This window comes from Macrotis lagotis, chromosome X (genome assembly GCF_037893015.1).
Source record: "Macrotis lagotis isolate mMagLag1 chromosome X, bilby.v1.9.chrom.fasta, whole genome shotgun sequence".
NCBI lineage: Eukaryota > Metazoa > Chordata > Mammalia > Peramelemorphia > Peramelidae > Macrotis > Macrotis lagotis.
In genome coordinates this window covers 686,876,337-686,887,351 of record NC_133666.1, presented here as the reverse complement: position 1 = coordinate 686,887,351, position 11,015 = coordinate 686,876,337, and the positions used below count along the sequence as shown (strand labels likewise).

General features: G+C 40.0%; 1 long non-coding RNA gene across 1 annotated transcript in view; it reads left to right on the top strand.

Moving 5' to 3' along the window:
• The window catches only part of LOC141501836 (uncharacterized), a 22,965-nt gene extending 15,625 nt beyond the window's left edge, over positions 1-7,340 (top strand). Inside the window, exons 2-3 of the long non-coding RNA XR_012472316.1 lie at positions 3,987-4,083; positions 7,137-7,340. This is a non-coding gene — a long non-coding RNA (uncharacterized LOC141501836). The remainder of the gene's footprint in view (positions 1-3,986; positions 4,084-7,136) is intronic.
• Positions 7,341-11,015: the final 3,675 nt, after the last annotated feature.

Sequence of the window (11,015 nt, the reverse complement as noted above, 5' to 3'; positions counted from 1 at the left end):
TATAAAAATAATTCAAGTCTCTTTTCCTTCAGAGTCTTCCATCTCACCTTCTGCCATATGAATCTGACAGCTGTTAGCTAAAGCTGTTATCTTTCATTTCACATTCCTGCCTTGGAAAGTATTCTCACCCTCCCCTTCTCCCCCATGAAATGCATGTCTTACAAGTTGAACATATCTTTTTTAGAACTGTGTGTAGGAGGTAAATTGGTATGCAAGAGGATTTGGGTTCATTTAGAAAGTTTATTAACAATCATATTGCTGTTGTTATGTCATGATTTAAAATCTTTGAGGCCCCAACCCAGTTTTGCTATCTGGAAAATGACCTCCCTGAAACCAAGGGCCCAGCAATCTGTGAATTTAACCTGCTCAGTGTTCCCTTCTCTACCCTTCCCTTTCCCTTCCCTCCTTCCCTTCCCTTCTCTTCCCTCCCTTTCTTCCTTCCTTCTTTCCTTTTTCCTTTTCCTTCTCCTTCTTCTCCTTCTCCTCCTCCTCCTCCTCTTTCTCCTCCTTCCCCTCTGTCCTCCCTCCCCTCCCTTCCCTCTTTCTTTCCCCCTTCCCCTTCCCTTCCCTTTCCCCTTCCCCTTCCCCTTCCCCTTCCCTTTCCTTCAAGAGCAAAGGTACTAAGTCATTAGCCTCGAGGGCAGGACTTTCTAAATTATTATTTTTTAAATCTCCAACAATGACTCATGTTTACATTCATGAAAATATACTGAAAGAAGGGGCAAATAGACCCTTTTCAATTTCTTTGCATCCCCCAAATCACAGTATTTCACTCCCAACAGTACATTATACATTATATTCCTTATTATCTGGAGATCATTACTATAACCTGACCATGTTGTAAAATATTTCACAGGTAGTTTTGGACATCTTGACTTGAATCTTTAAGCAGCTCTTTCAGGAAATGAAAAAGGGATCTCTACTTTGCATTGCCATAGAAACCCAAAGTGCTCTGAAAAGCCAGTGACAGGTACAATGCAAAGCAGCCACTGTTGGCAGTTGATGCAAGCATCTCTTTGAAAACCAATGTCAAGGACACTCACACTTCAGAGACCCTTCTAGCCAAGGATGACTTCTTGCTCTGGGAGGCAGAAGTCAGAGCAAAACAGATGAATGACATCCTGCTTTAGGACCAAGCTACAAAATGGTGTCACCTTCATGCCAAGACCTCACCAATTCCATTGTTTCAACTGGAGCAGAGCAAACATCATGGTGGTCCCCTACATTCTACACAGTCACAGTTTAGTTTGCCCACCTCCTTGTGCAAGGAAAGCTCTGGTGTGGTGAGATTGGCTCTTGATAAGTGATCTATCCTTGACTGGACTGCTTCTTGCAGAACTTCCTTACAGTCCTGCCTACTCTTATCATTGGACTTTCTCCTGGCTTTCTTCAAGATCCAACTCAAGGGCCACCTTCTGCAATAAAACCTTGCCAGTCCTCCTTTATTTTTTTTTTGCTTTCCTTCTGAGAATACTCTTAATTTATCCCATCTATCTCTTCTTTGTACAAAGTTTTCGTCTCCCTTAGATTGTAAGCTTCTACAAAGCAGGGCCTGTTTTTGCCTTTCTTTGAATCCGTAATACTTCTTATGGTGTCTGACACATAGTAAAAGCCTATGCTAATTAACTGGTTGAGTAAATTCAGGGACAATGAAAACAGTGATGATTCTGAAGCCAGGGGACCATTGTTCCCACAGCAAAAAAAAATTCCATATTTATATGATATTTTATTATTTTTCTGATCATTTATAGAAAACTTAGAAACATTACAGAGAAATTATAGAAATATTATAGAAAATATTTTATTGTTTTCTATTTATAGAAAATATTATGAAACACTAGAAAAATTATAGAAGTCATAGAAAAAATGGTATTTTATTATTTTCTGAGTATTTATAGAAAACATTATAGAAACACTATAGTAAAGTTATAGAAATATTATAGAAAACCCCCTATATTTATTAGAGGCAGAGTCCCCTAATAGAAAGACAAATTAGCCTTGGAGTCAGGAAGCTGGGATTCAAATCCTGCTTCTGATTACTGACTGTATGGAACTGGACAATTAACTTCTTGATGTCTGAGAAACTCTCCAAGACAATGTGAGTTATTGAGTAGCTAATTGTACAAATGGATGACATTTCTTTCCAGGGAAATACCTATTCGCATGAAATCCGAAATCAGAATCAACCCTTCACCCTACTCCCAAATTGTCTGACATTTGTTTATTACTTTGAAGTTAGTAAAAATTTTTCTTTATTGGATTTTTTTCAACAGCTGTGGGAGATGCGCTCTAGGTATAATGAATTCTTTTTACAGATGAGTAAAATGAGTAAATGCCAATCATACATTGAATCAAGGCTCTTTCTACTGCACTCTGCAGTTCTCCAGGCAAAAAAGAAAATGTAATAGCAGATAGCATTTGAAGAACCTGAACAGGAAGTAATGTAATTATGCCCATTTTGTGGATTAGGAAACTGAGACTTAGAGAATTAAATGTTGTAGTCAAACAGGCATACAACTCATCAATAGAGGAGCCAAGTCTTCCAGGTCTGCCACATAATTCCAAATTGTTTTTTCTTTTACAGAATTTGGTGTTGATTGGCTGTCCCCTTCTCCATGAGTCCTGTTTCAGCCCCCTCAACCTTTACCCAACCTTTTTTATCTTATGAGCATTTTGTATATTGCATAGTGCTTTCACCAATAGAATGTGAGACCCTTGGGTGTAGGGACTATTTATTTTTGGTTTTATCTGTGTCCTAGGGTCTGACATATAGATATTTAATAAATTTTTGTCATCTCCTTACTTCCTTGATTTATACATTTATGGTTCATATGGTATGTTGTTTGTTTGTAGGTAAAATAGAAAGAGATAGAGATTTATAGAGATACAGCAATGGAGAGGGAGAGGAGAGAGAAAGAAAGAAGAGAGAGATATCAACAGAAAGCAAGAGAAGGAGTAAAAGGAGAAAGAGAAACACAGAGAGAGACAGATAAAGAGACAGAGAGTTAGAGATAGGGAGAGAGACAGGGGGAAAGAGACAGAGAGAGGTGAGAGAAGGAGACAGAATGAGGAGATAGAAAGACAGAAAGACAGAGAAGACAGTAGCAAAGAGAGAGAAACGAGAGAGACACAGAGAGAGAGATAGACAGAGAGAGAGAGACAGAGAGAGACAGAGACAGAGAGAGAGACAGACAGACAGACAGAGACAGACAGACAGAGAGAGAGAGAGACAGACAGAGAGAGACAGAGACAGAGAGAGAGACAGACAGACAGACAGAGACAGAGACAGACAGAGAGAGAGAGAGAGAGAGAGAGAGAGAGAGAGAGAGAGAGAGAGAGAGAGAAAGGGGGTGGGGAGGGAGAGAGACTCTAGTGAACACCTGCTGGCATTTAGGAAACATCCATGATTGGCTCCTCCACTCCCTGCCATCTGTAAGCCTTTTATTCTCATGATTCACAAAAGATGAGTCACTGTCGGTGGGAGACCATTAGTGACCTTCTTCTTCTCTGGTACCCTGATGAAGTGTGTGACATGTAAAAAAAAGGCAATCCCCCATGAACATGCAACAAAGTGTTGTGTAATTCTCAAGGATACAAGAGGGAGGAAGTGTTGATTTTATCCTGATTGTGGTTTGATGGTTTGGAGAAATAAGACCACTTGGCCTCGTTCCCTCATATAATTTCAGCCCAGAATTATACAGGCTGATGTCTTGTTTGTTTGTTTATTTTGACTTGCGATCCCAGTTTCCTCATTTGATCAGAGAGGGGGCTGGATGACGATGAGAGAAGACCTTTAATTTAGAGCTCAAAGGGACCATAGACCACTGAATATTAGAACATGGAGAGCCCCTAGAAAAGGGAATGTAAGAGATGGGAGGGTCCTTAGAATATAGAATGTTTGAACTCAAAAATACCATAAAAAGAAAGCATGACTGCATGTGGGAGACAGTTAAGAGAAAAACTAATCCAATTCTCTTCTTTTATAGGTAAGGAAACTGAGGTTCAGTCAAGAGGTGTGAAAGGCAGCAATGTTCTGGAATCAGTTTGAACCACCTCCTGAAGGCAAATTGTTCAATGTTCAATGTGAGTATTTACTACATATAGGAAATGGGAAAACTCTACAAATCAGGGTTATTTTGTTGATTTCTAGACTTAATAAAGCAACAGAGAAAATGATGATAATGCAGATTGAATTTTAAAGGAGGTAGTGTCTACAGAGAGCCAGTTGTTAAACATTTATCAGCATACTCCTGATCTGAGATTACCCAAATATTTACTGGCAGAACTGAAGTCACAACACAGATCTCCTAACAATTTAGCTTGTTGTTGTGTCATTTGCAATCATGTCTGATTCTCTGGGACCCCATTTAGAGATTTCTTGGAAAAGATACCAGAGTGGTTTGCCATTTTCTTCTCCAACTCATATTATAGATGAGGTAACTGAGATAAACAGTGTGACCTCAGCGTCACACCTCCGGCAAGTATCTGTGGCTGGCTTTGAACTCAGAAAGATGAGTTTTCCTGACTCCGGGCCCTGTTCTCTTTGCACTATGGAATCCCCTAGCTGCCCTGCTTGTACCCCTTTACTATATAACATTGCTTCTGCTCTAGATGATTTCCCTAAGGTCCTTTTCATTTCTAAGATTTCATGACATTTTCATGGTTACCTGTTACCATATTGTCCATTATATGTTGAGGCCTGAAATTATTTCATAATGAAATAAAACATAGGGGTTGACAATATAGGTACTTAACAAAATTGGTTAAATTAATGAGCATTATCAAGTAACACTGTATTTAATATTATTATTTATTGGCTTTCTCCACCATCACTGAATGAACAATTAAGTCCCTTAGGCCCATTTCATGAAGCGAGGCAAAATCCAGCCTCTTCATACTCAATGATACAGTGTTAAATTGTGGAAAGAACAATGGGTTTGCAGTCTGAGTACTTGAATATAGAAACCAATTCTGGTACTTTATACCTGCATAAACTTGAACAAGTTCTACGAGTTATCAATGCCTTAGTACATCCCCTTCCACATCCACCCTTCCCTTCCATCTTGTAAAATGAGATTGGAGCCAAATATCTCTGATTGATTTTACCCTGATTTCCTATAATGCTGAAAGGAGTGTTAAGTTGCCACCATATAAAGGTTGTGTACCATGAGGTCAAAGCCTGGTTCAATTCGGTCCAATGGGTTTGCCAGTTAATATTTTGTCTTGACTCTTGACTGGAGGGTCACTTTTTGACAACTCAACAAACATTTCTTAAAAGCCTACTATATGTCAGTCAGGTTAGTGCAATGGGTAGGGCCCTGGACCTGAAGTCAGGAAGATCTGAGTTCAAATCCAGCCTCAGTCCCTGGAGAGCAACCTGGACAGACTACTACGATCATGCCAGGAGAGTTAATTGTTTCCATTTAAATTCTCTTAGGGAGATTCTAAAAATCACCTGGTGGAATAAGATACCAGACACTAAGGTCCTTTCTCAAAATAAACTGTGAAGTATTCATACTCTTTTACAGAGTGTGCAACTTCAATGAACTGGGCATATTATTTAAATACCAAACATTTATTTGCCAAAAAGACTATTAATGGAAAACTCATACAGGACAAGCCCTCACAAGGTGGGTGTCAGGAAAATCAATACAAGGACAAGAAAGACCCAAGGTCTTTCTTAAGAACTTTGGATTTGGGGCTGCTGGGTGGTGCAGCGGATAGGACACGGATCCTGGAGTCTGGAGGACCTGAGTTCAAATCCAGACTCAGACACTTAATAATTGCTTATCTGTGAGACCTTTGGCAGGTCACTTAACCCCATTGCCTTACAAAAAAAAAAAGAATTTTGGAATTGATTGTGCATCATTGGAGACACTGGCACCACCCAGCATGGCATGCCCTTATCAGAGAGGGGGTTGGACTCTATGAGGAAGGCAGAATGGAAGCACTCAAGGAAACATGAGATGTGTAAGTTTAGAGATTCTATCCCAGATGTTCATATGGACTATTTGGGCCTGACCTGTGATAAATAAAGTATTATGAGTTCATCCTGGTCTGACCACTCAGTTAGGCAGTAAAATAGTGAGGTCTGGGTCCTCCTCAAGAACAAAGGACAACAATCCACCAACCAAACAACTAACCAATGAGTCTGGGTGAGTCATTTAACCCTTATTTGTCTCAGTTTCTCATCTATGAAATGGGAACACACTGGAGAAATGACAAACCACTTCAAAATCTTTGCCAAGAAAAACCCATGAGCAAAAGTCCATGGGGTCACTTAGAGACAGATATGACTAAACAACATCAACATGTTTAGGCTCTGTGCTAAATACTGGGGATCCAAAGAAAAGCAAAAAAAATGTCCCTTCCCTCAAGGAGCTCACAATCTAATGGAGGAGCAACATGTAAATGTCTAGGCACAAATAAAATATAAACAGGATCAGCTGGAGATCATCACAAAGCAATAATGACTTCTTGCTGAGCAACATGTTTGTCCTTCATTCTGGAAAAGGACCACAATTTGAGTGAAGGGGTGCTATGGAGTAACCAGCCTCACTCTCTTCTTTGGAGGCACCTGGGTCCAGTGGCCAGATATGGATCAGGATGCCTCCACCCCCAGGTGGAGTTTTAACTGAAACTATCCGGAAGCCAGGATGTGTGACCAATAACTATGTAGGAGGTAATTATTTGAGATAATTTCTGCCTTTCGACTCTTAGATCAGTTTTTACCTATGTAGACATTTTGTGGATCAGTCATTTTTTCAGTCTTTCAGCCTCTGTGATTATTTGTTTGTTTGGTTTTTTCTTGGCAAAGACACTGGTGTGGTTTGCCATTTCCCTCTCCAACTCCTTTTGTAGATGAGGAAACTGAGGCAAACAGGGTGAAGTGACTTGCCCAGAGCCACCCAAGTCCTAAATGTCTGAGACTGAATTTGAACTCATGAAGATGAGTCTATCTGATTCTAGATGGAGCATTCTATACACTATGGATGCCACTTCGCTGACCCAAGATATAGAAGAAATAAGAAATTAGAACAGCTTGCTGGGTTACAAACTGCTATATCATTATAGTTAATGGTATATCCATTTAATAGCCAAACTTCTCTAATGTGGGAATCTCATTGCTCCTGAAGACTCAACCTGTGACTGTCATGGATACTGGTGTGGAACGGATTGGTGGAGAAATGAAAGCAATGAAGGTCCAATGATCACACTCCCCATCTGAAAGCATCTGACAAAGAGGGCTTTGGTAGTAGTATTCATGCTCCCTATACTCAACTTTCTTCTGAAATACAGACATCTGTAATTCATCTCTTGTAATATTTGATAACTTTCAATAAACCAGGTCAGAATATTCATGATATTGTTGGATCTTGCCTTACAAGACATAGGGATGAATTTACCACAAAACTATTCATTTAGAAAGCATTTGCTGCTAAATATAGGGTTAACCTCTAACTCTACCTCTCTACTCTCAGATTTTTTCCAGCTTTGAGATTCTCTGATTTTCCAATTTGTGGTCAACTCTGGCTCTCTTGACCAGTGGTTTCAAACTCAAGCAGAAACAAGGGTAGGATGGAGCACTGATCTGTACAAAATGATTCCTCCAGGTGGAATATTGACCTAGTTTTAAGATGTAGAGCTATCCATGTTATATCACATTATTTTTTATTTTGTTCACTACTTTCCAATTACATTTTAATCTGATTCAGGTGCACTCTGGGGAGTGTTGCATGAGTAGCCCAGGCCCCGTTGGCCACCTCTGTTCTGGGTTTTCTTTTAAACTTGTGCTCAACAAGTTTTGTTGAAAAATATTTGCTCATCTATAGTTATCATTGCTGCATTGTTTCACATTCTAAAATGTCCTCGTCATCTCTCTCAATTCAGGCAAAGGCATTTAAACATGATTGCAGCTGTGGGTGGAATATTCCTGAGCGATTTATTCTGGTGTGAGCTATCATCCCAGATGTTTTTCTAACACTTCAACAAGGTTTCTCTCCAGTGGCTGGAAGTCAGATTGTGGAAAAATAAGAAAAAAATTGTTGCAACCACTTCCAATAATAATATCACATAGTCATATGATGATTTAAGACTCACCAAGTGATTTTTTCACAACAATCCTCTGAAGGAGATCATACTGCACAATATTGTTTCTCCCATTTTACAGATAAGGAAAATGAGCTTTCCTGAACCAAAAGTGACTCATTTATGGTTCCAAAATGAATGTCAGAGATGGAATTTGAAGCCAGGGCATAGCATCATAGTCAGAAGGATTTAAAGAAATGTCTAGTCCAATCTCCTTCTTTTATAGATGAGGGAGTTCAGAGACAAGTGGTGAAATGACCTTCCCAATGTCACATAGGTAAGAATGCCAAGAGGTAATATGTGAATGTCAGTCCTGGTTAGCATTTTGACCATTACCCATGCTGCCCCTCAGAGGTCTGTGAAAGCCGCATCAGAGCATTCTAGTTACATGGCTACAAGAGTCCTTTTTGGAAAGTTGAAGAAAGTAAACATGGAAGTATTGACTTGTTAGAGTATATTGTGAAAATTTCCATGTGAGCAATTATACCTCATAAATCAGACACAAATGAGGGCTTGATATTATTTTGTCAATTGTCACTCTAGAATTAAGAGATTGATGTCACAGATTAAACTTAAAATGTGATATATATGTATATATACATATATATATATATTTATATATACTATTTTTGGAGAACCTGTTGTTAAAAATTTACAAGTCCACCATTGAATATTATGGAGAAATGTCTCAAACATTTCTCTCCATACATCTTCATAATGACTCTGCTGCAGTCTAGAAAGAAGATGAGAACATGGTGGGTTTTAGGATGTGGCCCACCTTCTGTGAGTGACCCTGGTGACTGGAGGATTGCATCCCACCTGCCTTATAGCGAGCACTCTTGACTTTTCAATTTCAGATCACTCATTGCCAGACAAAGAATTGATGTCAAACCATCTGGCAGGATAAAGACAAGAATTCCGTCCAGGCTTTCTGGCCCTGTACATCTGTAGCCTGTATTGAGTGGCTCTCAGAGCACAAACAAACTGTAAATAAACATACCACTTCTTGGGTGCTTGCCTCTGGGGAGAGTAGACAGTTAGAAAAACAGAGCCTGGCAGCTTTCCACATTCAGAGTAGGTCTGTGCCATTTGGGTACTTCTTACAAAAGGTAAAGTTGAGAATTAAATGGGTCAATCCTTTTGCTTCACTTAGACCTCTACAAAGAAAGAACAATAGCACCTCTGCCAATATAACCTCTCTGATTATTAGAGTCTGAATCCATCTCAACAGAGTTCAGAGTGAGGAGGTTTAATGAGTCAACCAGCAATGTAAGGGGCATGAAAGTTTGATCATTTAGAGAGGTTTTGGGTGGGGAGAGGGTATGTGGGGAGAATGGGGAGAAGAGGTATGCTATGCGGAAGGGAAAGCCACAGGGTTGTGAGAGGGGAAGAGAAGGGGGTTCTGAAGGAGAGAGGGAAGACATACAGGAAGAGGGCTCTCTCCCTTCTCTGGGGAGCAGAGAAAGCAAAACAGAAAGAGGAGAAGGGGGATCCTAGGAAGAGAGGGGACAGATTCAAAAAGGAGTCCAAGAGAGAAAGAGACAGAGAAACTTTGGGGGTGTGTGTGCATGTGATGTATGTTGTATGTATGTGGTATGTTTGTGCCTATGTGCCTGTGATGTGTGTATATTGTGTGCGCACGCGTCTAGTGTGTTGTATGAATAGACATGTGGCATGTGGCACATCTACATGTATGTGTGTATGTGATTGTGATATGTGTGTATTGTATGCATGTATGTCTGGTTGTGTGAATATGTGTGTGGTGTGTATTGTGGCAATCTATATGTATGTATGTATGTGCTAGGTTGTTTGATCGTGATGTGTATATTGTGTGCATGCATGTCTGGTGTGTGGCTATATGAGTATGTATGTGGTGTGTGTGTGGCACATCTACATGCATGTGTGTATGTGTGTTTGTGTCTATGTGATTGTGATGTGTGTATATTGTGTGTATGTGTGTCTGCTGTGTGGCTGTATGAGTATGTGTGTGTGGTGTGTATGTGTAGCACATCTATATGTATGTGTGTATGTACAAGAATGGGAAGAGAAACAGAGATAGAGGAAGAGAGAGAGAGACAGAGACAGAGACAGAGACAGAGACAGAGACAGAGACAGAGACAGAGAATGCAGAATGAGTTGGAGATGGTTGAGGAGAAATCTGAGTTTGCCTGCAGTGCAGCGCATCTTTGCTGCGGTGGGCTGACACAACTTCCCTTTCTACCAAGACTCTCACTCCTCCTACAGGCTCAACTTTTAGCAGCAGCCCTGTGAATTGGGGAGAACTTACACTGTGCCTTAATGCCAGCCCATACTGCAGGATTACCTCCAAAGAAATGATCCTGTCCCACAAACTGAGTCCTTGGTTATGAGATGAAATTTTCATTTCATGTCTCATTAAGACAGAATATTCTGGATCTAGACTTCCCAGTCCCTCCAAAATAGGGCCCGAATAACTAGGAAATTCCACCTTCTCCTTCATTAGAAAGAAATAAGAAAATGAAGACCTTTCAAAATAGAAATGGGTTTTTTGGGAATGGGGGGGGGAAGGAATAAGGAAGAACTTGGAAACAGTGCTTAATAGATGTGCTATTTATTTTGGGAAAAGGACCTCAAAAATTGCAAGAGGTGGTTTCAAAACCTACTTTGGCAGCACATATACTAAAATTGGAACAACCCCTACTTCCATTGGAAGATTCCTGTATATTCTCTTCTTCATAATTTTTTTTAGGTTTTTGCAAGGCAATGGGGTTAAGTGGCTTGCCCAAGGCTAGGTAATTATTAAGTATCTGAGGCCAGATTTGAACTCAGGTACTCCTGACTCCAGGGCCGGTGTGCTATCCACTATGCCACCTAGCCACCCCTTCTTCATAATTTCTAAAGATGACAGAGAAGATGGGGATAATTGAAAGACTCAATAAGTTATAACC